The sequence below is a fragment of the Ciconia boyciana genome, chromosome 5, assembly GCF_034638445.1.
Source record: "Ciconia boyciana chromosome 5, ASM3463844v1, whole genome shotgun sequence".
Classification (NCBI taxonomy): domain Eukaryota; kingdom Metazoa; phylum Chordata; class Aves; order Ciconiiformes; family Ciconiidae; genus Ciconia; species Ciconia boyciana.
In genome coordinates this window covers 31574516-31599757 of record NC_132938.1, presented here as the reverse complement: position 1 = coordinate 31599757, position 25242 = coordinate 31574516, and the positions used below count along the sequence as shown (strand labels likewise).

General features: G+C 38.3%; 1 protein-coding gene across 10 annotated transcripts in view; it reads left to right on the top strand.

The window, feature by feature from the left end:
• Positions 1-25242, top strand: part of CLOCK (clock circadian regulator) — a 65916-nt gene continuing 40674 nt past the window's right edge. For 3 of the 10 annotated variants that reach the window (XR_012042814.1, XM_072863255.1, XM_072863246.1), the window contains exons 1-4: positions 1-187; positions 11187-11288; positions 14791-14878; positions 20063-20121. The gene's annotated coding sequence lies outside the window, so the exon portion shown is untranslated. Of the gene's footprint in view, positions 188-625; positions 762-1224; positions 1241-8995; positions 9165-11186; positions 11289-14790; positions 14879-20062; positions 20122-22312; positions 22387-25242 lie in introns of those variants that run through there. The other 7 variants (XM_072863253.1, XM_072863251.1, XM_072863248.1 and 4 more) reach the window with 7 other exon arrangements.

The following is a 25242-nucleotide window of genomic DNA, read 5'->3' as shown; positions in this document are numbered from 1 at the left end:
GTGGCGCGAGGCGCCGCGGCTGCCGGCGGTGGGCTCGGCGGCGCAGGCGCTGTGGCGGGGGACTCCCGGGCCCGGCTGCTGGTGCTGCCGCTGGAGGAGGCTCTGTGCCGGCGGCGGGCTTGGGGCTGCGCGCAGGGAGCGGCGTTGGCCGGGAGAGGTCGGGCGGGCAGCGGCCGTGCGGGGCCGGGTAAGGAGCGCGCTGCGGGGCGGGGCGGGCGGCTCCGCCGGGCCCGGCTGCGGCGGAGGGGAAGGCGGGGGACGCCGCGGAGGGGAGCCGTTAAAGTTTGACAGCGCCGGCGGGTCCCCCGCCGCCAGGGCAGCGGCGGCGCGCGGGGAGGGCAGCGGCTGCCCTTGGGCAGGGCGGGGGCGGGGGCGGGCGCCGGCGGGGGCGGGGGGCGCTCGCGGGGCACCCGCTAGGCCCGGTGACCCACTTTGCTCCTGTCACAACTCCCGGGCACGTTTGGAGCCCTGCCCGCCTGGCCCGGCGCCCGCCCGGGCCGCTCCCGCCCCCGCCGCCCGGGCTGCGCGCAGGCAGGGCGGGCGCGGGACTCCCCGGCATCCCCCGCCGCCGTGCCGAACCGAGCCGCCGCCGGCCCCTCGGCGGTGGGGCGGGCAGAGCCGCGGGCGGCGCCTCCCCCCGGGGCACGTCCGCCGCCGCTACCCTCCGTGGGGCGGCTCGTCTCGCGGGTGCCGGAGGGGCTCGCCCGCCCCCGCCGCCTCACGCGTGGGGGAGCTTTTGCGCGGCGGCTCCGCGCAGCGCGGTGAGCGGGGGGGCGGGGGGTGTATGTGTTTACACGGCGGGCAGGCGGCTGCGCGGGGGCCGCGGCGGTAGGTGCCCGCCCGGCGGCTGGGCCGTGCGGAGGCGGCTGGGCCGTGGCGGGCCCCCGGGCCCTCCCTGCGTCGGGACAGCTTTGCGGGGCCTCGGGCTCCGGGCGGTTAGAGAGTGCCCGGCGCTCCTGCGGCACGAAGTCTCCCTGCGGCAGGTGGACTGGAGCTGCGGGGTACAGGGTTGGGTACGCACTTTGTGGGCTTTTTTTTTTTTTTTTTCCTCTGACAACTTAATTGCGGTGCCTACAACGTGTTTGTGCTCTTAAACGTGAGGACTTCTCAGTAGCCCCCGGTCCTCTCCCGGCTTACATGCATTCTTAAAATCAGTGTGTCAAATACTGCGTGCGTGCGTGAAGTATGACCAGCGAGGGACTGCAAATCCGTGGTACTTCATTTTTGTGTTTCTGTTAAGGTAGATTTGGATTTTTGGTTGGCTTCGCTTTCAGATTCTTGGCGTGTTAGGCCTGGATATAAATTTGAAATGTTTTTTATGAGGAGGAGTGCTTATAAATTAATCAAATGTATTCGTAGTGAGATTTTTATAAGGCTGTTGTTTTCATGTACACGTTAAAAGTTGACCTACTAAGAGGCACAAGGAAAGTCAGATATAGTTCTAGCTAGGATATGAAGTAGCGTGTAGAGGTGGAGTGGCTGATCGTAGATCCTGATCCTCTAAATCCTTCAAGTAAGTATTTTTTTTTATGACATAGTTTGACAAGCAGTGCTTTTGGTGGCAGTGTTGACTTAAACAGGCCTGTCTGTTCCTTGCTCCCAGCTCTCACCTCGTTGCTGCCCCCCTCAGTTGTACCAGCACAACAGTTCATGGAACCGTGTCCCGTAACTGGGTTGGGGAAATGATCCAGGTTAAAATTAACTACCTTTTTTTTTTTTTTTAATGTGGTTATATTTAACCTAGATCATTTCTCTGGGTGACAGGTGTGCCAGAAGGCAAGAGGACTGTTTAAGCAAATACTCTAGTGAAAGAAGTACTTGAGAAATACACCTCAATTGTGGTAGACCTGGCAAGGTTCAATATGAGCAGTTGCAGTTGTTTCACACTGTTCAGTCTTACAGGGATAAAATTGATTTTGTCTATGAATATCTGTGGGTTTTGGGCCTGTTATGTGAAATTAGACAGTATTTGATTGTTATAATAGAGGAATTCTACTCGACAGGACAAAGAACTCTGCAACTTTTTTTTCGAATAAACTATTGATTTTCCATTTAAGATACTTTCTCAAAAGTGTACAGACACTGCTTTCAGATTACCAAACATTACATGTTTGGGTTAGAGTTTTTTGGTTGAGTGTGAATGCTAGCGTTTTTAAAGTCTGAGAATTTTGTTGGTAAGGTAAGAGTTACCTCTTAAGAAACAGTCCAAACAGGAAAAAAATAACTCCCGGGCTGATATTTAATAGTTTAAGATGTCATTCACCCATGTCTTGTTTTTTATTTCTTCCGCTTCATGTTCTTACATAGCAAAGTTTAACACATCAAGGTAAAATAAAAGGATGTGAGGGAAGCAGGGAGTATTTTCTTTATTAATGCTCTAAGGTCTCCATAAACTCTCTGTGGTAGCTAATTTTACACTTTTTGTACTCAGCAATTTAAAAACTGAGTGGTAATTAATTAAAATTTAATTGTAGTGTTGGTTAATTATCTTGTTAGTATAGAATCTCACCAAAGTCATGAATCTTCATGGATGGACTGGTCTTGCCAAGGGAATTTATGCTTTCGAGAGCTTTGGGCTTTTGCTATTTTTTTTGGCCCTATTCTAAGTTTGTGCAAAAAGTTGAAGATATAAATTAGTAGTAGAGATATTGACCTCCACGCTCCCCACATGTTCTTTATATGAAATGTTTTTATCAACTTGAAAAGTTGTGAAATTTTGGTGTTAAAAATAATAGGCTTGTGTTGAAAATAGTTGTGAATCAAAAATGCAGTTTTCTCCTCTAGGTAATTTCATCATTTGAAAACAGCTCCTTTTTTAGCTATGCACCCCTTCAGGAGAGATGTATAATTTGCTGTCTAAAGCTGCAGCCTAATTTTGTAGATTGAAGAATATGAATAGTTCTCTTAGAATAGAAAATTAGTACCCTAATACAGTTTTTAATAAAACATACACAATATAATTAGGAAGAAGTGGGATTACAGCTAAGATGCTTTTCATCACATTGCAATGAGTTAGTTTTTCTTCAGGAAAGGACTTTGGTAGATGTTTGAAGTAAAGAAAAGTGCATTTTAGTGTTTCAGCCTTTTTAAAGTACTTGTTTTCGTATGAACGCTAGAAATTGTAAAGGCCAGATGATAAAGCAGATCTAGAAATGTTTCTGAGGATAGATGGTATTAGTAGATAGTTGCATAGCAAAGACAGTAGTAGTTGTTCCTTGCCATTCTTACCTTCTATTTATTTATTTTGTAATGTATTTTTAACCTTTCTACATTAATTGAGCTGGGTTATCCTGTAGAAAGCTGTACTGGCACCACTGAAGGAGTGGCACAAGAACAGGAGAGAGTCTCCAGGCTGCTGGGAGAGCAGTAGCTGTGTTTTAAGGTAGCTTTATCTCTGGAGGGGCAAAAAAAAAAATCTGTGAGACTACAGACAGACGGTGGCCAAACCATTAAACTGTCTCTCTCTCATCTTCTACTAATACTGAATTATTGTTAGTACTATTGGTATTATTATTTTGAATTTAGTGGTCTTTCAGAATAGGAAGAGGTGTAGGAAGCGCACCTTCAGTCACATAGCAGAGTCTGAGACACTGGAATCTTTCATTTCAATGTCACTGTGCCACAACCAAATTTGGCTATATGCATTGGGAAGGTATCTCGTTCTCTTCTGTGGGTGGTCCACCTGGGGAAAACAACTTACTATTGCAGTTGGTTATTTTGTTAATTTAGTTAATTGTGGTCTGTAATAATTTGAAACTGTTTGTCAGACATTCCACTGTTCATTTGTTGCAGGAGTTAAAGATGTGAAATGCAAAATCACAGAAGAGGAAGGAGACTCATGGTTAATGCAGCTGTGTGCTGCCTTGAAGGATTGAATTCTCAACCCCTACTGCTGCCACAAAATTCCTTTGTAATGCAAAGGCCGCTTTAATTTTGGCATACCTCATGCCTGAGTGTTTAATTTTATAGCCTTAATATTATCTTACCATACTTTTTGTGTATAATATAAATTCTTAATTATAGCCACTTTTAGAATATGTAATCATATATGTAAAAAGTTTTGGTGCTCTGCTGTTTGGTGCTCTGCATATATTTACTATTATGTAGAAGCAGCAAGGCTTCATTGGGTCTCAGATTCTTTCAGCAATTTAGCGTTGCGTACTTTGGACTCTTTCCAGCTGTTACATTTTGTCATTAAAATCACTGAGTTAGTTTTCTTATTCTGCATTGATGTTCTGAGGAGCATTGCTGAGTATATTATAAAATCATCATTAGTAGTATTAATATTTTATTAAATATAGATCCTTAAAAATTAAATATACCCTATGAGATTCAAGACTGATAAAGAAATATTTAGAGACTGAATCTTATGAAGCTTAGTAGATACTATGGGCATTCCTCATCTTCATGATAAAAATGTAGCCAAATTAGGCATAAAAGTGGCTACTTAAATGCTTTGTCCTTATAACTATGTGTTTAATAATCTCAGAGTACATGAGAAAGCTTCAGTTTTGAAGCTAATATTACTTTACCCATAATGACAGCCTGGTACCACAAGATAAATGGCGCTAGAATATTATGCTTGTGTTAAAACAGAAGAAAACAGGAATGGAGTAAGACAGATCCATTCAAAGTGGATTTTAAAAATAAATATATGTGGCCTTGTTCTTCTGTAGAGGTCCTTTTAGAGTTCCATTAAAAAGGATATTTGCAGGTATCTCTGAGAAGGTTTTTGACGTATGTTATTTTGGTATATGGCCAGATCCATAAAATAATATAGAGGAGTCAAAACTGTGATTTAGATGGATTTTGGGTATCTAGCCCCAAATAAAATTGTAGCTGTGTGTTGGCTAAATTTTACAGGTCTCTACGTTTTCACTAGTAAAGTTTTCCAAACACCTTGAAATTTTGTTCTCACTCAGATCTTCCATAATCTTGTCACAACTGAGCATCTTGGCATCTAAATCTGTTTACTATTCATAAATTAGGCAATCTGTAAATTAGGCATTCACTTGTCCAAAGACATGTTCAAACCACACCTCAGGCACACCTATGGGATTGGACTCAGACCAAAACCCTGTGGTGACTCTCCCTTTTGTTCAGAAACGCAAAGAGGGGAGGAGGAAGAGGTTTTGTTGATGTCTCCTTAAAAAAAACCAAACAACAAACCAACAAAAACCCAAACCCTAAAAATTCACTTTTTCTTGTGTACAAGATGATTAAAGTCTAATTGGGCCAAAGAGAAATACTAGGCCACTTATTTTCTTGGAGAAAAAGGAGGCAAGTACCTGTGTTCTGGCCTGTGTTCCAAAAACTATTTTATATTTTCTTCGATTTAAAATTTTAAGTGCCATTAGGAACTGGAAACCAGGACTTGTCTCTCATTTGGGTGCCCTTCTCCCTAGAGAGGCATGCACACTGCTTGTTCTGCTCTGTCCTGCAAAGCTTTACTTTTTATTTTTTCTTCCATGTTCTGAAGATTGCCACTGAAATTAAAAGTTATGAGTTGATCCATCTTCCCAGTGCAACATGAAGCCTGCTGAGAGATTATGGTTTGAATCCCTTCTGACAGAGTAGAGATTGGCTTTCAGACTTCTCTGTTCCGGGTTATTGTCCTGTAACCCCATGCTGCTGAACTAAATAAGAGCACATCTTTTTCCTCCTGCTGGCATGTTAAAAGAATATATTACTCCTGTTTTGGTGGGAAAAGCTTAGCTATGTATGTCAAGGACAGGGACCAGGACTGTGAGTACTAACCTTACCTGTGTCCTAGGCCTTCAGAAACAGGTGAAGATGAAGGCATAATATTGTGTTCACTGCTTATCTTTATGGTTCACATCTCTACTAACTTTTTCAAAAGTCTTGCTGAGTGATGCAACTCTCCCTGGTTTTGCTACTTTAGAATTGTGGATCCTGTTGTATGAAATCCCCTGTTTGTGCCCTGCTAATAATCTCATTTAGTGAAGACTATAGTTTAGGGTAGTATTGCCTATTACAGCCAGAGCAGGCGGCAAAACTTAACTTACTCATCACATGGTGGTGGGGTTGCTGTGGGACACTTAGAGAAGGAGTACCTGGGAATTGGCTGATCATCCAGCATGATGTCTAAATTTTAAGTGCTTTGTAGTAGGGTATAGTATTGCTAATAATGTCATCTGCAAGAGTTTTTAGCTTGCAGCTCCACAAGTTTGTGAGTATATCTCAATTCCTTGCAGAAGGATGATCTCAGATCCCATAAGCATCTCATTATCTGCTGAACTGGTAGATATCCAGAAAGTTTCAGCACTTTCTTTTAAATACCATTGGGGCAAGCATTTGTGAACATAGAGGAGCCAGGCCTGTAACAAGTGGCTGTTGTAGGAGGGAGGAAAGATAATGTGTGAATTTCCTAAAATGTGCATTAGAAATCTTGAGGAAATATATATTTTTACATATTAAATTATGATCTTAGAGAATGAAAGTATGAGACACTAAGCTGCCTAATAAAAAAGGATACTTCAAAATAAATTATATTACTATAGCTAATTTCATATTTCCAATTCTGAGAATGCTGCTGCTGTTGCAAATAAAACATAAGTCACCATTTTTACATTTGACTAAAGTTTTTAATGACATAGTACATGTTAGTTTCTGGCATTTAAGAGCATTTGATGTGTTTGGTGGCTATTTCATTGCATGTTTAATGTAATGTCAGAGACTGGTTTTGCCTTTTTAGTTGTGGCTATTACTGACATAATACCCTGACAGAATAATATTTAATCAGTTTGGTGGCCGCTGGCGAGAAGGTGGTTATGAATTCGGAGAGGGTAAACTCCTGCTGATGTGGCAAGGTAGAAGGCTCGTAATTTTTCAGATGGATCTTGTCAGAGAAGTGCCAAAGGTTTGGATTATCTGAGTTTTTGTCAATCATCAAAAACTTCAAGATATATTAGGGGAAAAACTGTCTTGTTACATGGAGTAACTTTCCCAGTCCTTAGTCCCCTAAACGTATATTTGAAACCGAAGTGTGAAATTGTGAAAAGCCAGAGAAATCGGGAAATGTTTTGCCAAAATCTGCTTATTTCCCTTGGCTCAGTAAACAACCAAGAAATTTTCTCCATTAAAAGCTGTAGGGAGTTGCCTTCTTTTTAAGCCTGATTTCCTAAGGAAACATGATTTATGCTTTTTCCTTGTTTTCTCTCATTCTTTCCTTACAGATTCGCCAGTAGCTTCTGAAATCATTGACCAAGTGCAACCATGTTTGTAGGAGGGATAGAAATCTCAAAGACCGTAATGTTCCTACAGGTTTTGGGAAAATAGGCAAACTGGGTAGAGAGAAACGTGTGTCATTACCCTCTCTTGAGAGAGAGATAATGCAATGCAAGTTTGGCATTGACCTGTTTTTTTCAGCACTCTCTGGCTCTGTGTTGGATAGGAGAACAGGAGGTGGTTGTATGTGCCAACGGGGCTTGAGGAGACAGGCAGAACATTGGGCTGTTTTGGAAGGTGATGGGGACTGAGAATATCGTGGTGTGTCAGAAGGACGACGGGAGGGGAAACTGGCTTCTCATGGTGGGGGAGAGGAGAGTAGAGCTATCAGAACTGTGCTTTATTGTCTGCTGAAGAACTCGCTTAATGATAAGCTGGTAAAAGATATTTTGACCGTTAACCAGGGAATTATTGTCCTGATCAGAATTAGATGATACTATGTTTCACTGGCTGCAAGGTTGCCTGACTCTTAGTTTGGTTTAGTATGTAAAAAAAATCCTTCTGAAATTGAAATAGTAGCTTTAAGCTGTGATTAAATTCATATTTTCCCATTGTTTTTTGGGGAAAAAAAATGGCTTTGGTGTATTTCTTTGAAAAGACTAGAACGTAGACCTCGCTTTCAGTAGTAAAGAGGAAAAGAAAGGGTAACTTGAGCTTAAGAAAGAGGACTTCTTCATTTAAAGGCCATAGCAAGTAAGTGCTTTTAATAGGGGAGAGATAAAACTGAAAGGGTACCATCTAAAGATTTCTGTTTTACCAGTTATTGTATGAAATATGTTCATTAATAGCCAAAGAATAAGATTTTTCTCTCAGCATAAGAACAAAAGATAGTACCTCCCAAATGGGATTTCCTGTAAGCCCACTCCTCTGTTTTGTAACATGGAGTTATTAGTTGAAAAGCAGAAGGAGCTGGACTTCTGTCTAGAATGACATTTCTCTGGTTCTTTCCTGTCTTGCCTATATTTGCATTACCTATTAATTATTATAAACAGCAGACTGAAATTTACCTCATTATGTTCAACTTGTAAGATTTCATCAAGTCTCAGTGGAGAATTGTAGTGTGTCCTGCTGATAGATTTAGAGAAACTTCTCATGGACTTAGTAATGGTGAAAATGAAGAAAACTTTATTAGCTTGCTACTTTCATTTCTAGAGAATTCCCTGCTCAATAATGTCAAATATACTTTTCAAGCCTTCAGTAACCACTATAATCTTCACAAATTTTATAGTATTCACAAATTTTAATTCATAATTTCAAGTATTAAAATACTTCAGTTTTAAAATATCATAATGGACTGCAAAATAGGTAGGTGACTTTGACTTGTGCTTAATTTAAAGTAGTTTTCATAGTAACAACAAATATTCTAAAGGAAACAGGATTTTCCTCTGACTGTGAGTAGAAAAGCAAGTAGCAGCATGAATCACAGCTTCCAAGAACTGTCAGAATAGGAATGCAGATTCTTCCCCTCCACACACACACGCACTTTCCTCACTGTCAAGTTTAATGTAGTAATGTGATTTAATAAAGTTTTTCTTGCCATCCACAGCAGCAACATTCATTATATGTAATCAAGCTACTACTAGCAGTTGCGTGGTTGAGGATGAAACTAGAGTTTGGAACTAGTATGGTAGTTCCAATGATAACTCTCTAACATCTCAGCAATTTTGCTTAAAATATGTTTGCTGAAAATGTTTTTGTTGTTAAAATACTGTACTTCAGGTTTTTTTCAAATTGTTTTTTTTTTTTCCAGCTCAGAAGCAGTGGTTAAACATTTTGTGCTGCACTAAAGCTTTGCATGATGTTTCATAGATAATAAGATACAGTTCCAGCCTTGAAGAGCTTGTGATATGAATATCACTGACATAGAAAATGAGGAGAATGACCTCAGAAAGGGGGACAAGGATTCAAATGAATAAGTGAGTCATAGTGAGTGAACTAAACAAGTTGTCGTTTCTAAGGACAGAATAAGGTAGATCAGCAAGGAGGAAGATGAGAATATAGAAGCAAAAGACAACATAAAACAAGTCCAAATAGTATAGGGATTTGAAGGAAAAGAGGGAGAATGTGTTATTTTGCAGGATCTGGAAAGCATCATAGAATCAGAAGAGTAGTCTGAATCAAGAGTAACTAGAAGGTGTTGGGAAATGGGGCAGGAAAAAGATATGTAGAAACTTATAAATTATGTTGATGGGTTTGGCTTTTATGAAGAAAAATAGATGAGACAGGAAAAGGATTTGCGAATGTGCTGGTTTGATTGGTTTGGCAGGAAAGTCAGGACACAAATTCTAATACTAAGATTTTTTTTTTTAACCCCTTAAGATATTTAGCTGTCAGTTTAACTTGCTTTTAAAGTGAGTGGCAAAACAACAGGCGACTGTGCCTGAAAATTCAGTCATCTCAGGCATTCATGTTGCTCTGTCAACTACCTCCTATTACACCCAGTTTTTGTATAAGCTGGAGGACTTTTTATGAGTTTCAGCACAAGTGAGGTGGGGCTGTAGAAGCCTCTAACATCAAAGGTAATTGAGGCACTACCACTTTATCCACGTCAAAAGGATCACAAACTTTTTTTCATTAAAATAACTGAAATTGCTTTTCAAAATTTTAATTAAACTGATACTACCTTTATATGGACAATTAAATTTATGGTTGATTTATATTTAGTTATGTTAATCTTTGTATTGCTGGCATAAGAAATGAAAAATAATATCTTATAAACTTGTATGTATTGTTTTTTAAAATGGCACCTAGGCACTTCCTGCCCTGTAGATTATAATTTGCCATTTCTTATCTATATACTGGTATTTGATTCAAAACATTGATTTCTAACATTAGAATATTTCATTTTACTGTACAGAAAAGTAGATAAGTAGATGATAATGGTCTGCCTTTCTTATCTCATGACACTTGTCCAGTAGACCTTCTTCAAACATTGGCATTCTTCTTCCCCAGCTTGACAGCTTCTTCTTTCTATGTTGTATGTACTGGGGGACAAAATGGTAAAGAACAGGGGTTTTGCAGTTCCTTTTTTTTGTTATCTTGTGTCAAAGGCAATCTGCCTATCCTTGCATATGATGGAAGGAAATAGATTTATGTATACCTTAAAGGATATACTTTGCCACATGGGAGTGCTGAATAGAAAGTATAAATAGTGATAACTGGCAGTAGTTTTCCCAGCAGCATTGTCAGCAGTAAGATTATATTACCAAATTGGTGCATCCATATTTAAAACACAGCACTGTATGTAGGAATACAGAATTTGTGATCTGTAGTAGACAGGGAGCTACTCCTTTGTGGAATAAGTAGAGTGTTTGTGTATAGAAATATCTATTGTATAGTAGCTTCTACTCAATACAGCTTACTGAAATTAGTTTTTCATTAGTGAGGGGAAGATGTTTGAGTCTTTCTTATGATGTTGTGTGCCATGTTCTGTGAGAGTTTTAAACTGTGTTACGAGGTAGATCACATGTCCTGTTTGAACCATAATAGACACACACAGTTAAGATTGTATTGATGTATTTTCTTTCCAGAAATTTGCCTGGTGTACTATTGATGTTCTGCAAGGTCATAATATACCCCAAAGCAATTGTAATATAATAATTGTAATATTAATGTTTTGTAGGCAGTGTTAGTACCGTAATTTTAATGTTTCCATTAGGCTGTTGCATTTGTCTCGCGGATTTGGATTTCAGGCAGTGCTAGAGCTAAGTAAAAGGTCGTATGCAATTTTGAAGTTCTCCTTCATGTGTATTTACTTCACTATGTTGAATAGAGGAATTGGAAAGTGAAATTGTGGACAGTTTAGGGATGGAAATAAAGTGACTGAAATGGCAGGAAAGAAAACAGAGAGCAGCAATCAAGGGCTCACCTCTAAAAGTTGTTTTGAATTGATTCATATTTATAAAACTGTGGGGTTTTTTGTTGTTGCTGTTTTTCAGAAGTCTGTGCCAAAGAAGACTTTTGCTCAGATGACATCACATTTGGACTACTAATGCTATCCACCCACTCTACAAGGCACAATGCATTTCTAGGTAATTTAAGTAAGTATGTAGATTATATTGCTACTAGAACAGTAATGCTTTAGACAGAAGCATCTCTTTTTCAACCTCAGGCAAGGTAGACATTCCACTTCAATTTGAGATTGAAATTAATGTTGCGTGGGGGCAAGAATAAATGTCAAATAAGCTTTTAATAAGCTTTCATCCTGTACACCAGGCATGGAATGAAACAATTGAACTAACTGTACCTGAGCTGCCTTGGAAACTAGGAGGAAAAAAAAAACCCAAACCCTCATGATGACACTGTCCCCAACAATGAAGTGTGCTAATGTGGCACCGTGGTTTCTGGAGACTGAATTAATATCTCTCCCAGGGATGCATTGCAGTGAATGAGCATATCTATTGCCGTGCTCACAGCTTTTTTGGGTAGTTTTTTTTTTTTGCAGATGCTCTTGTTGAAGTGGAGATGAACTTAATGCCCCATTAATGTAAGAATATATAGAAAGCAAAAGAATGCATCTTAATAGGTTTAAATAGCAATGTCTCTGTTCACATGTCATCTTATTTGTGAAAAGGTTGCATCTCCACACTTCCTTGATTGGATACTGTTCAGCTGAAGATTGTCCTATTCAGCTGAAGATTGGCCAGGAGGCGCAGATTTTCATCTTTGCAGGATTTGTCTTATCTTGCAGTAAGGTTACTGATTGCTTTTTACATCCATGGTCACGCAAAGAGAAACACACGGCAAACAGGGTAGTTTGTTTAAGGTTTGTCTTATGAGTGACAAAGGGGTTTTGGTTTGATGCATCATGAGGATCACTGCCGTGGCCCCCTGTAGCCTTCATGTATGTGTTTATATGATTTTTCTTTGTAAGTAGATATTATTGTTAAACTTTTTCAGATGTTCCATTGTTTTTTCAACTGGGTCAAAAAAACCCCAAGAAACTGATCTATTTAGGTAGATCAGACATTGTGGCAATCTTACTGAAACTGGATTATATTGTCTTGCTGGCAGAAAGCCTTCCTATATTCCTAATGGCTTATCATGCATTGGAGATGTCTGGTCATGCATGAAGTTTCATTGTGAATGGAGTTACAGGTAGCAGTGCTTGTAGCTAATGATACTTGACACTTTCAATTCTATGACTCTGGTTTTAGTTGCTTATAATTTAGCAAGACTTAAATAATTGAGCAGTAATTCTTTGTTATATATCTGCTTCAGCTAAAACTTTACCGGAAGTCAGCCTGTGTCTGAGAATGAGATGAAGGGGGGGAACGTACTGTTTTCTTCATTCAAAATGCAATGAAAAATCTTACCAATGGAAAGATAAAGCACCTGCATATGTTAGAGCAAGCACTCAAGGTTTTAGGAGAAAAATTAAACTGTTACGCTGCAGTATCAGGATATTTTTTTTGTGCCATCCCAAACTCTTACATTAGGCAGCATGATAGATTTCTGAAAATACGGTTTGTACCAGTTCAATGATTTGCCTAAATCAATTTCACCTGTCCAAATCAGATGAGGTAGATATATTCCAAATCCTTTTAGTCATAACCAGACAGAGCTACTGAGCATGTTCTAGCTGGAATGTGAGAAGTAAACAGCCCTAATCTCCTCCACTCCATTGTAATGTCAGGTGCTGAGTAAGGAGACTTTCTTCTGCACTCCTTGTGCTTTTCTTTAACCCCATCCCCATCTACTGTTGATTCTGTCCTTCAAATGCTGCTCCAGTAGTATATTTCCATAACTGTTGTACGTTTTTGATTCAAGTTTTCTATATTCTTTGATTTTTTTTTTCTTTATTGCTGCTCATGTGTTCAGAACAGATCATAATAAAATAGGTTGTGTTGAACAATGCATACTGTGTGTGGTTAAAAGTTACGAAGGCATCCTGAAACGACGAGCATCCTGAAAACTTACACATGCTGTGCATGTTTGGTGTTGCTTTTCAAGTAACCTTTTTAGATCATCAGGACCTGCTTTGTTTTATTAAGAATTTGTGTTTTCCAGGGCATACTTCAGCTTTATTTACTGCTTGTCTCTCCATGGGCTGTTTTCCTTCACCTTTACATTTTCATTAGTCCTTTTACTTGTGTTCCTTCCTCAGAGCTTTTTTTTAACTTGTGCTGAAAATCGACAGTTTAAAACCTTTCTTCAGTTACAGAACTTTTGTATTTACTTATATAAAAACCTCTTTTTATACCTTTTTTCTTAATGTTTTTTATAGAAGCGTGAAAAGCAAATAACTAAATAGAGAGAAAATACTTTTGACACTGATTTGTAGAAATAGAAGAGAATAGAGATCTGAAAGTTGTTGCACTCTTTCGCACTGACTTGTGTGCATGTGTGAGTGCTTGCAGTAGTACCTCTGTGCTTCTCTGGAAATGTGCCCATGTCACCAGTTAATGCAAAAACAGATTTACACATGAGGACAGTGAAGTCAAACCACTCTGTTATTTGGATTTGTTCTTATACACCTGCTGTAGAAGTGCAATGAACAAGGAGTAGCAGCAGCACAATCAGAGCCCATCCACAAGGAATGGGAAATACAGTATCGTAAGGAAGTTAATTATCTTGGTCATAATTATTGGGGCTACTCTGCCTATCACAGTGAAGAAAAACTGCAACTCATTAAATCAAAATTTGTTTAATAGGGTATAGAGAGCTGATGATCTGAAAATGGTCTGTTGGTTCCTGACTGAGATTTAAGGGAAAAAAGAGATTGTTTCTGAGCAAGCTAAGAGATTATCCCAGGTTTTACATTTGGATCAGAGGAGTTGACTTAAATTGATGAAATAAAGTAGTAGAGTTGCTGACCAAAGCAAAGGTATGCCCTGTGCCAGGCAGAGAGGAGGGAGAGGTGCTATGTGGGAGAAATCACCACCTTGTTTGTCTAAAGATTCCAATTATGAAACAAATGAAGACAGACTTACAAGACAGGCTGGAGACTTCTAGTTCCACTTTCTTTTGCTGAAACTAGAATGTATAGTGTGGATGATGATCTTAACATATCTGCCCCTCCCTTTTGCTTATTACAGGACTGCACTGAACTTTCTTTTCAAATATTTTGGGTTTTTTGTGTTGAAGTGACCCAAGAGCATCTGGTATTCATGAGTTACAGGAAGACAGAATTTGTGTTCAGTACAGGAATAAATGGAATGATTTATTGCTTTTTTGATTTTTATGGATTAAAACTGTAGCATTGAATTCATATTAAAGTTTTGTAATTGCTTATTAGGGTTTAAAAAAAATCAATGGAATAAGTTGTATTTAATGTTGATGAAAATTGCTGTGAACTGATTTTTTGTTATTAAAACCAGGTTTACTTACAAACTTTGGGTTTTGCTTTGAAGCCCAGGTCCACACAGAAGGAAGCTTCTGAAATTAAAAGGATTGTCATTATACTTGAAAATTTTCAATTTGTGTACATGTGAAAGTTTGTATAGTGTTGTTATGTGGTTTGTTTTTTGTTTTTCGTAAAAGACACTTTTTCTTTAGGAATTGCTTTAAAGAGATCTGATTTTCTTTTTGTCTAAATTTTAGCAAATGCAGAGTGAAGCCCATTCTTTCATTTGCAAAACTCTTCTGGAAAATTACTTGGATGCTGTATGTTGAATGTCAGTGAAACTAGGTGAGTCTCTGAATATTTTGATTACTCTAAGCACCTAATGAGTTCATTGTGTGTGAGAAAATTCTGTTTATAACTTACAACACTAAGAGAAACTCTGGCATTTAACCTAAAATCTAGAAGATTAAATTATTATATAAACAAATGACATAGCTCAGAAAGAAAAAAAAAAAAAAAAAGGCAAAGATTAAGCAATATATTCCTGGCTTTACTCCTAAGGTAAAAAGCTGTGTATACACCAAATATATTTTTATCTAGTGTTTCTGTAATGAAGTTCTTGCATAACGTTAGTCGCTTGATTAGTTTCCATTAGCATTTCTGTCATGGTGTTCCTGTGGCTGTTCTCTGAGATGATGTTTAGAACCAGGCTAATTTCAGTCTTATAGTAGACTAATATTCCTGTGTCATTAATCTGCTTTTTTCTCAGTTCACGTAGTTGCTTAGCACTGGATTTAGAGATCAATTTGAATGATTGAAGCAAACACATGTTCATATTTAGCCCTTTTACATTTTGTTTGAGTTAGGGCAAGTTAAGTCACAGTGGTAGTGCTTACATGCCTGTCTCAGTCTACACCATCTGAATTTCCAAATAAAAAACCAACACTGACGGCTCTGTCTGAAAGTTCAGAGATGTCAGAATCTTCAGTTTTCTCTTGCTGTATTTAATAGCACAGGTAATAGGAGGAAATAATAAATAAACAAGAGAAAAATCTGAAAGAAATAAGGGGGAAACAAGAAAAGAAGTAAAATATTTAAAGGAAGAAAAAAGGACATAAAAGATAGAGTGAAGAAACGAAGCAAAAAGAAATAGTGATAGGGATATCCAGTTTTATGTCTTCTGCTGAATTCTGGAATAGGGGAAATAAATTATTTTTGTGGTAGTCAGTAGATCCATGTACTATGATCTCTCTTTTTTGTGTGGGGTTTTTTTTTTTGACTTGTGTGAGGAGTTAAGAATAAAAGCTTACAGAATTTTTCTAGAGTCTTTCAGTGCCCTCAAGTATTCTGTTTTGTGAGATGACACCTGCTTTGGTTAGTCTGGTTTGGAAAGGTAGGATACAATTCCAGTGTATGCATTACCATTTTTATTTGGATCATTAATACTGTTTTGGAGAAAATCTCTGTTATCTTCCCTTACCACATACTTGCTCAGTGTGTTCAAACTACATTCCTTTCCCAGAAAACTAGTTTTTAAGTTCCGCTGCAGGTGCAAAGTAGTGTTCTGTCCCTAATGGGGACATGCAGGCCTGAATCAATTATTAAATTCCTGGAAAACTTTGAATGGCCTGTGTGATGGTGATGCTTGCCTTCTGGAGACCAGGTGAAATCTAATCCAAAATAAATCCTCTTGAACAGCTAGCATAGGAGTGTCAGCACCAGCTGCTTTGATCTAGTGATCCATTTCTACTGCTCCAGATTACTTGCTAATGGAGACATAGCCAAAATTGTTCACTTTGGTTATAGGTCAGTAGATGTGGGCAATGAACATCTGTGATATAAGTGGATTTGTAGAATAGATACATAAGTTTTGGTGCTAATATTTACAATGCTCAAAGTGCCACGAATGTTCTTTGCAACTTTTGTTAATACAAACTGTCAAGGAAACAGATAAATTCTACAAGTCACAGTAAATCAAATGGCTAAATTATAATTGCCTTCTGAAATTTTGATTGTTTAGTCTGTTTTTCTTCCCTGCTTATATTCTTAAATTATTAAGAATCTTCTGATTTTTATGTAGAATTCTAAAATTTGTATACTTCCCACCCCACGTGTTTTGTTTGAGCTACTCATCTGCATTGAAAAAAACGAAGTCCAGTGTTCTATTGTGGTCGTTAAGTAGGAGCAAGACAAAAAATGAAAAAGAGATGGTCTTCACAGGTGTTTACAGTTCTTACAATCTTTCTGTGCATTGAGCTGTCATGAATCAAGACATATTCCCCACCCCCCCACCCCCGACTGAATTCCTCAGTTTGAGGTTGTAGATGGCAGTTGTTAGGGTTTTTAAAATTTAAATAATATTTAGTTGCCAATGTTAACTCATTTTATCTTGAAGTAAGAGTTGTAAGAGTTTTCTCCCCATCTGCCTCATGTAATTTTGAGTTCAGAGATTGCCAAGAATTTTGCACACTTACTGCTAGTGTAATATCCCGCATGTCTAAGCCAATGATTAGGACTAAACTCAGTTATATTTCTTGTTTCTTAGATCTTTGCAGAATCTAGGCCTTAGCTTTCAGCATTTTTTTCAGAAAATTTCCAAGATTCAAGTAAGATTTCTATTGATAGGAACACTTAAAACAACAGCCCTTTAATATAATAATTAAAAAAAAAAAATCTAAGGTTGTAGCAGCACAAGTATCAGCATCATTTTGGAGAACATTTTTTTTAATAAAGCCAGTGATTTTTTTCAAACTGTTATTTGCAGTGTTATTTAAATTGTTTTTGTTCAGTCTATTCCCTCATGTTGTAACTAGCATAAACATATTATAAAAGTTAGCATATTTTATTCTCCTAGGCTTAAGTATCTCTCCATTCAATTTGTATAATCCTTTCTAAAAGAGTGATTATTACTGCCACATGTGCATGTAGCAGTTTAGCTAGCAAAAAACCCAATGCATTAAGAAAAATCAAAATTTAGTTACGTAGCTGCTTCATATAGCAGCTTTGGGAGGAGGCCTCATTGAGGCAGGTACAAGCCTCAATTTAAAATGAAGAAAAATGTTGAGAGTCAAAACATGAGAATTGTAAGCCAGCAAGTTATGAAGAGTCCTGGTTATTTTAAGGAATCTTGTCTTACAAATATTGCACTGTTACGTTGAAGTGTATATTTAATTCTCGCTCTATTTGCATATTTGTTAATGTGTTAGGCATAACTAAACTGTTTCAAGCCTTGATGTATGCTTAAGTACAACACAGCTGTTTTCATTAGGCTGTTAGCATGTGGCATCAACATATAATTTATATTAGTGTCAGGATTTCCTGTGAATATTGATAGCTTTTGGAATCCCCTTCCTCGATACCAGTGTTAAATAGGCTACTAGCAATATCCTAGGTTATTGAAACCGTATTCACAATGTTCTGAGCAGAAGACAATTGCCATTGAAAATAAAACCTGGTTATAGTTTTACTTTTTGGTAACTGGTATATTAATTGAAAATTGGAATAGCTATATGCCTTTATAAATACTTTCTTAATGTTACTTTTCAGGACTTAAGTGCTGGATGATCTAAGTCAGGTTCTGTTAATAAAGTGGGAAAAGAGCCTGTAAGGGGTGGATTACCACATTTGCTTTGATTTAAAATATTAATTGCAAAATACATCTAGTGCAACTTGATTTTTAACTAGGTCCTACTTACTAGTTGAGATGGAAGTCTTCTAAGCAGTGCTAATTTTAGTATCTTCAGTAATGACCTGGAAGGGAAGGTTCTAAATGTTTGCAGATAAAATATGGTGGTACTAATTTGGGAGGTGTTGAGAACTTGAGAGTGCAGAGAAGGCTTTGAGGAGCAAGAAGTAAGCATACCGCGGCATGTGTTTTGGTAGATAGAAATAGTGTGGTCTTATCATTCTGTGAAAGAAAAGGTTGAGAAGTGGTAAAAGAGAAAAAGAAAAACCTTGAGGAAAAGAGTTTACAGTCATGTAAATGTAGTGATTATGGTCCCAAGTAGTTGATATGATTTTTGTGTTGGGTATTGTAGATGGTAAAAGGGACTAATAGTTCTCACGTAAATAACTTCAAAGACTCATTTGAAACTTTTTAAAGTTTATATGGAAGTATCAGGACAGAATCTGAATTTCCAAAAATACAAAAGGAGCTGAATTTGTGACCTTTTTTTTTTCCCCCGTAACCTAATCTTGAAAATTCTTACCTCAAATATGGTAGCAGCAAAGCGTAAAAAACCTTGGCTTGGAAATTCCTCAGTTATAGTATGTTTTATGTCTTTCAGTCAATATTGTGGTCTTAAAATATTTTTGAAAGAGCTGGGGGAATGGGAAATAATTGACAAGAGTTTTTGCTGTGAGTGTTGAAGTAGTCTGCAAGGTCCAGAAAGCCTTCATTTAAAAAATTCCCAATGCTTGAAGAGTAATATTGTCATCATAATTAATCAACTTAATTTACAATTAAATTGACTGGGCCCAACATTTTGAAGATCATACTGATCTATGAGAACAAGGAGTTTGTTGGTCTGCTTTTGCTGCTTCTCTGGTGACCCTCAGAAGGTGAATTCAGTAGGTTTTCTGGACTCGCTTAGTCAGCACAAGCTCTGCAAGTTTCTGCTCAGTATCAAGCCACAGAGGAGGAGTGCATGCTGCTGCTGCTCAGGAGAATGAAGAAAGAATTTGAGCAAATTTGGTATCTACATAAATTGATAATGATTTAGAAACACAGAATGCTAAAAACCAGTTGGTTAAATGTTACTGTGCTACTTCAAGCTATGCTTTTCCTTTGAACAGTGTTTACTGAACATTCGGAAATTCAGTTGTGTTCAGTGCTCTAATATTTGAATACTTAGGTAAAGGTGTTCTTCCTTTTTTATTTCCATATATATAAGAATATATACGCAGAATGATTACAGTAAAATTACATTAAATTTAGAGTTAACTTTATGTGCTTTTTTCTATTGCTGCATTGCTGTTTATGCTTAGTTCATGCAGTACTATCCCTTTTGTTAAAATAACGCACCATCTTTCCTGCCTGAGCAAGTCCAGTTATTGACTAAATGTTGGCTGATGTTCCATTTCCTTTTGATCCTTGCTTATGGCAGGGTGGCAAAAGGCTGCCTAACATATATCCTCAAAGTGGTTACAAAGTGTTTTGCAAAGAATTTCCAGGGACAAGAAAAGTAAAGTCTTTCTGCCTTGGTTTTGTCCATTCTTTAGCCAAGACAACACTTAAGACGTTTCCTCTCTGCACCAATTGCAAAACTTTTTTATTTTGTTTTGTTTTTTCTCTTTCCTGTTAAGGCACTTCTTGCCAATGTAATATGAAAGACTTGTCCTGTATCTCAGGTTTTGCAATCGCTGTAATTCCAGTTGAGCCTGGATTGTTATATTTAAAGCTCTGACAAAAGAGTAACTCTAGTGTTTCGTTTAATGAAATTAAGGAGTAGTGCAATGCAGGGGTTTGGAATTCTGTAACTATAGTATTGAGTTTTTATTTAATGTATAAACTTGTTCTTTCTGTAACAGGTAGTTGTATTGGGGGAAAAACTGAAGGATCCACCGGCAGACACCAGAATTTTAGAAAAGTAAGTCTTTACTTTTGTTAAATCTTGTTAATCTTATGAACATCACAGTAAGCATGCTAATACAGAAGTGTATTTTGCCACATCTTTTTTGAATACACTGAAGTTAGCATCCCCTAGCATTTCCATTGTTTTGTTTTGTTCTGTTTTTCTACTACCTCATTCTTTTTTCCTTTGTTATCACTTTCTGGTTTCTAGGATGATGTGCAGGACTTCTAGGGGAAAGGGACGGGGGGAGGCAGGGAGGAGGAGCTGCTTGTTTGGTAATTTTTGACTTGGACTGTGCTTCCATGTTGGAGCTTAAAATGTTCCTACTCTCTCATTTGATGGGAACGTGAATGTGAAGTCTCACTTCTTTCTTTTTGAAGACGCTTTCCAGTGAAGTGCACTGCCTACTCCATTCTTCAGGCAGTCAAACAGTCCACTCTTCACAAAAGCTTTACAGAATAATTTAGCTGTGCATGAGTCACCCGCGCTGGGAGATCTAAGTATCAGAAGCACTTCCACAGCTGCACAAATCAAGGATTGTGCAATCAACTCTGAAAAAAAATTATGCCCATCACTAAATATTTTTAAAGCGTTTTATTTACATGTTTGCATTTCTGCATGAGATGGATAATTAAGTTTCAGTTTAAATATTAGCTTTCTGAAACACCTGACACTTCTTCTTGGGTGTTGTTGTTAGCAACTGTCCTAATCTTTTTTTATATATGTCCATTTGGTACAGTTGTACAATTCTAAGAGTTATAAATAGCTGCTGTTGTTATAAGTCATTCTTTCATTAAATTTTCTTAGTTTCATATTATTCATTTAGGTGAATACCCTTGTATAAGTATCTGTACTGAGGATCATCTTAAAACAGTCACAGTTCATGCTAATTAACATGTTATTTGATAGATAGGTTGATAACTACTTAGCAACACAACAGGTATACATACTCCTGTGCTTTAGGTTTTGCTTGAGTTTCCCATTGACTCTAAGGCTGAGTTCTGGATTTGTTTGCATATCCCAAAGTTGATCCATAGATCCATCTGGATCAGTGTATATAAACAAACCTCATTCTGTCCAGAAATTTAATTTGTCATGGGATGCCACATGAGATGCAGCAATGCATGGGAGAGTACAGATGTTTCATTTAAATATGAAGCAGACTTCTCAAGTAGTAGCTACAACGCTCGTTTCTTTGAGCACAAATTTGAATCTTATTTTTCCTAATTCTGTTCTCTGGTTGTAATTTAACACATGGTGTAGGTCAGCATGAAATGGCATTGTTGCCAAAAGATGTCTAACCTGGTGATTCACTGCTTCCCCTTCCCCTGTGCCAGCATGGCTTTTGAGCAGCCATATGGTGAAACAAATTTAGTTGATTTAGCTGAATGAAACAATATTTGGGTTAGTTTTAGGCTGGACCAGTTTTAGGCTGTGTTCACTGTGTGATCACAGATGCTAATGCTAGCAGAAGAGAGGGAATTTAATATGGATGTGGAAGTGAGTGGTTAAAGTAATGATCAAAGGCTAACATTATGAAAAGTTGCAGCTTGACCAAGGAGTTTGGTAAAAGTGCTTACAAATATAAATAACTGTTAGGGTGTGAAGTGCCTAGTATCTGTAGTCATGTAGTTACCTGCATGGTCTATGTATATATTTGTCTTGCTATCTTACGTGTGGTAATTCTTCACCTGCGGACTGATTCAGAGGAAGTACTTAGTCTGTTTCTCTCACATTCTAGGTGAGTACCCTGTCCATGAGTTAGGAAGAAATCTTTGTCTCCTGTTAAAAAAAAAAAAAAAGAAAAAAACAACAACAACAACAACAACAAAACAACAAAAAAAAAACAGCCAAAGCCACCCCCTCCCACCCCCCCACCCCCCCAAAAAAAAAAAAAAAATCCCTTGAGTTCATTTTGTTGAGCTGTCTGGCATGGCATGCTGCTTTCCCTCTGCCCCTTCCACCCCTTTTTAATGTGTGCATAACTGAGAAGTGGTAGGATGTTTCTTGATGTCTGGATGTGCTAGATAATGGTATCTTAAAGGAATAAGTTGTTGATATAAAATAGTTGGTTGTCCCTTAAAAGGTAAAGTGGATTATAAATCAAGCAAAACTGATTTAAGACTCATAGCTATATCCTTAAAATTTCTTCTAAATAGACTGTAAAGGCATTGGGTGCAGAAATAACTTGCATAACTTCTTACAGACCCTCTTGGCCATCTGTTGACTTCCTGGATTTCTGAAGATTTTTAGAATGCAGTAGTGAGATATGTAAAAAGTGTAAGTGTTCATTTGGATATAAAAGCTAATACATCTTCATTGGGTAGATTTTTCTGGTGTAGGATAGAATTTTCAAAAGATTCATTTGTGTGAATTTCAAAAACCGCTTTTTAGCTACCTTTCCCACCTCGCAACACACACATGCATACTAAAAGTCTGGCAGTTGAGGTGCTCACCTAACATGTAAGTTCATGTTTTTCTGCAAGTTTAATTGTAGTGGATAGCTGAGTGTTTGTTTTTGGCACAGTAATAATAATTGTAAAGTCTCATTTTCTAAACTTAAACATGAGTTCATACCAACACTGAGCAGAAATTTTGTATGGAATGGAAGAATAATTTACTTGGCATTATCTTGCTTTGAATGTGTAATAATGAAGTTGTCTGTTGAATTTGGTCATGAATCTTCTCCAGGACAGTTTTCAAAAATTAGTTTACTTTCTCTATCTAGACAGTCTTCCCTCTTGTTACTGGTGTAGAGGAAAAACAATGTTTAACTCTTTGATCTGTCTCATTTCTCAGTGAATTTTCATGTATATTTTTCAGTGTAGGAATAAAGTGTTTAATTTTTTCTCTTTGGTTAGATTTATGAGTATTCTTTGTTATTATGCTCTGAGGAAAACGTGGCAAACCATTTTAGACAAATTATTTACAACTAACATCTGTATCTGATACAAAACATTTAAAATTGCTAATGGTCTGTTTCATAAATATGCACATTTGTAATTGGATGAATCATTTCAAAGTGGTGTTAACTCCAGGATAGATATCTTGGTACCATATTTTAAAGTTTTCTCCTTAAATTTCTGTTACTATTAAGAAATTAAGTGAAGAATGGTTTTTTTTCTAGTAACTTTATTCTGTAGAAAATCATTGTTTTGTATGTAGCAGATAATTTTCTGGGATAATTAGTAACATTCAGTGGGAATTTAAACTTCTGAGCATGTGTGTGTGTGTTTCCCTTTTGAACTTCTGAAAAAACCCTGTCAATTGCCTACCTTCCCAGTTCTATTTGAGGGTGGAAGAAAGAAGCTGGGATTTTATTTGTTCATTGTAAAATATACGAAGTTTAGATGCCTGCTGTGAGAGAGAATCTCCAGATTTTACACCATCTACAGCACTTTTTCCACAGCGCAGTGCGTGTTAATTTAGGATCTGTTCTTGAGCTGGCTGGCTGCAGGTTGTTTCTGCCCAGAATCCCATTAAAGGAAAAAGATTTACAGAGACGTGAAGATTTTCAGTTTTGAATTGTAACACTAACACATTAGCTTCTCATGATTAAAACTCATGTGAAGTACTGGGGTTTTTTGTTAAGCACCGTTTAAGGAGGCAGTAGGTGTATTTTTCAGCCAGGCTTGATCATGAGCTAAGTTGTATTTTAGATGTGCAAACACAATGCATACTCTTCAGTGTAACCCATGGCTCCCTGTTACAGATCCAGCAGTGGCAGGTGTAGTCAAGAGGTTCCTGCTCCTCTTTGTAGAGGGGTACTGTTCCTCAGCTGCACCAATTTTCAAAGGTACATGAAGCCACACTTTTTAATAAGAAAAGATAATAAAGATTGTATTTAAAACTGTGTGATATGTGGGTTCTTTTAGCCACATCATTTCACAAATCTACTTCACGTGTGGCCAGAGCTAAAGGGGTGTGCTCCTCCAGTAAAAGCCACGGAAGGGTGGCAAGAAGCAAGGTGGAGCCTTATAAATAAAAGTGGGTGCAAGTGGAATCATAACATGTAGCCACAGTCTTTCTCTTGTACAGACTAGTTGCACAGGATTTACAAGCGTTATTTCTGCCACACTTACAGCTTTGCTATTGAAGGAAGGGGATCTCCACTAAGGAACTGTGAATACAGAGGACTGAGAAAATATTTTAAATCAGAATATGGAAGAATAACAATTGTTTCTGATGGCCAGATCATTAAACACTGCCTTGTGAATTTATCTGATAAACTTAGGTTTGTACTCTTCCTTGATTATCCTTTACAGTTTTCTGAAATGTGGAAAGTGTTCACTGACAAACTCTGAAAATCAGTATTATAATTACTTTCTTTTAATAATCTTTGTTAATAATTTGAAGAGAGTGCATAAGCAACAAGGTGGTTAATTTGGTTAATTGGGATTCTAGAAGACAAAGATAATACAAGCAGCCTGGAAAGGGATGGAGGAGGAAAAAAGCTGGGTAAGCACTTCAGCACCCCACTGTCAAGGACCAGTTTTGTCAGAAGCCTGGCAACCTGCTAAGCACTTTGCTGGTCACTCCCAGGGAGCTGGAGGGACAGGCTGTTCCCGGGGAGGGCAGCCAGGCTCCCGCAAGTGCCCAGATCACCAGCAAGATCCTGGTGAGGAGGCAGATCTAAGGACAAGCCGAGAAGTCAAATCAGTGAGTCAGAGGCCAGATCAGTGGGGTACCTGGCCAGGCATGGGCCAGGCTCCGAGGCTTCTTACAGCTTTCTTGCACATACCTTCACTGCAGTCTGAACAAAGATTAGAGCTGCACCCTATCGGGGAGGGAGCTGTGGGCCCATCTCCATGGTGAGGAAGGGGAAGGAGGTGCAGACTCCAGAGAAGAGTGGAAGGGTGGTAGCAGAACAGCTGGTCAAGCAGAGATCAGCCCAAATGATCTGGAACAGAGAAGGGATGAGCAGGGGTGTTTCCTCTAACCATGAGCTGGAGAGATGGAAATTGCAAACTGCCTTCACTCCCAAGTTACAGAGCGAAGTTCTTTCCTGATGGCAGGACAGTGTAATACATGAAGAACGCGGGAGAGAATTGCTTTTTCTTCTAATCCTCATCATCCATGTTTCTATGAGGATATTATTTACAGTGACTTTTAACCAGACTTGTCAGAGCAGCTTGC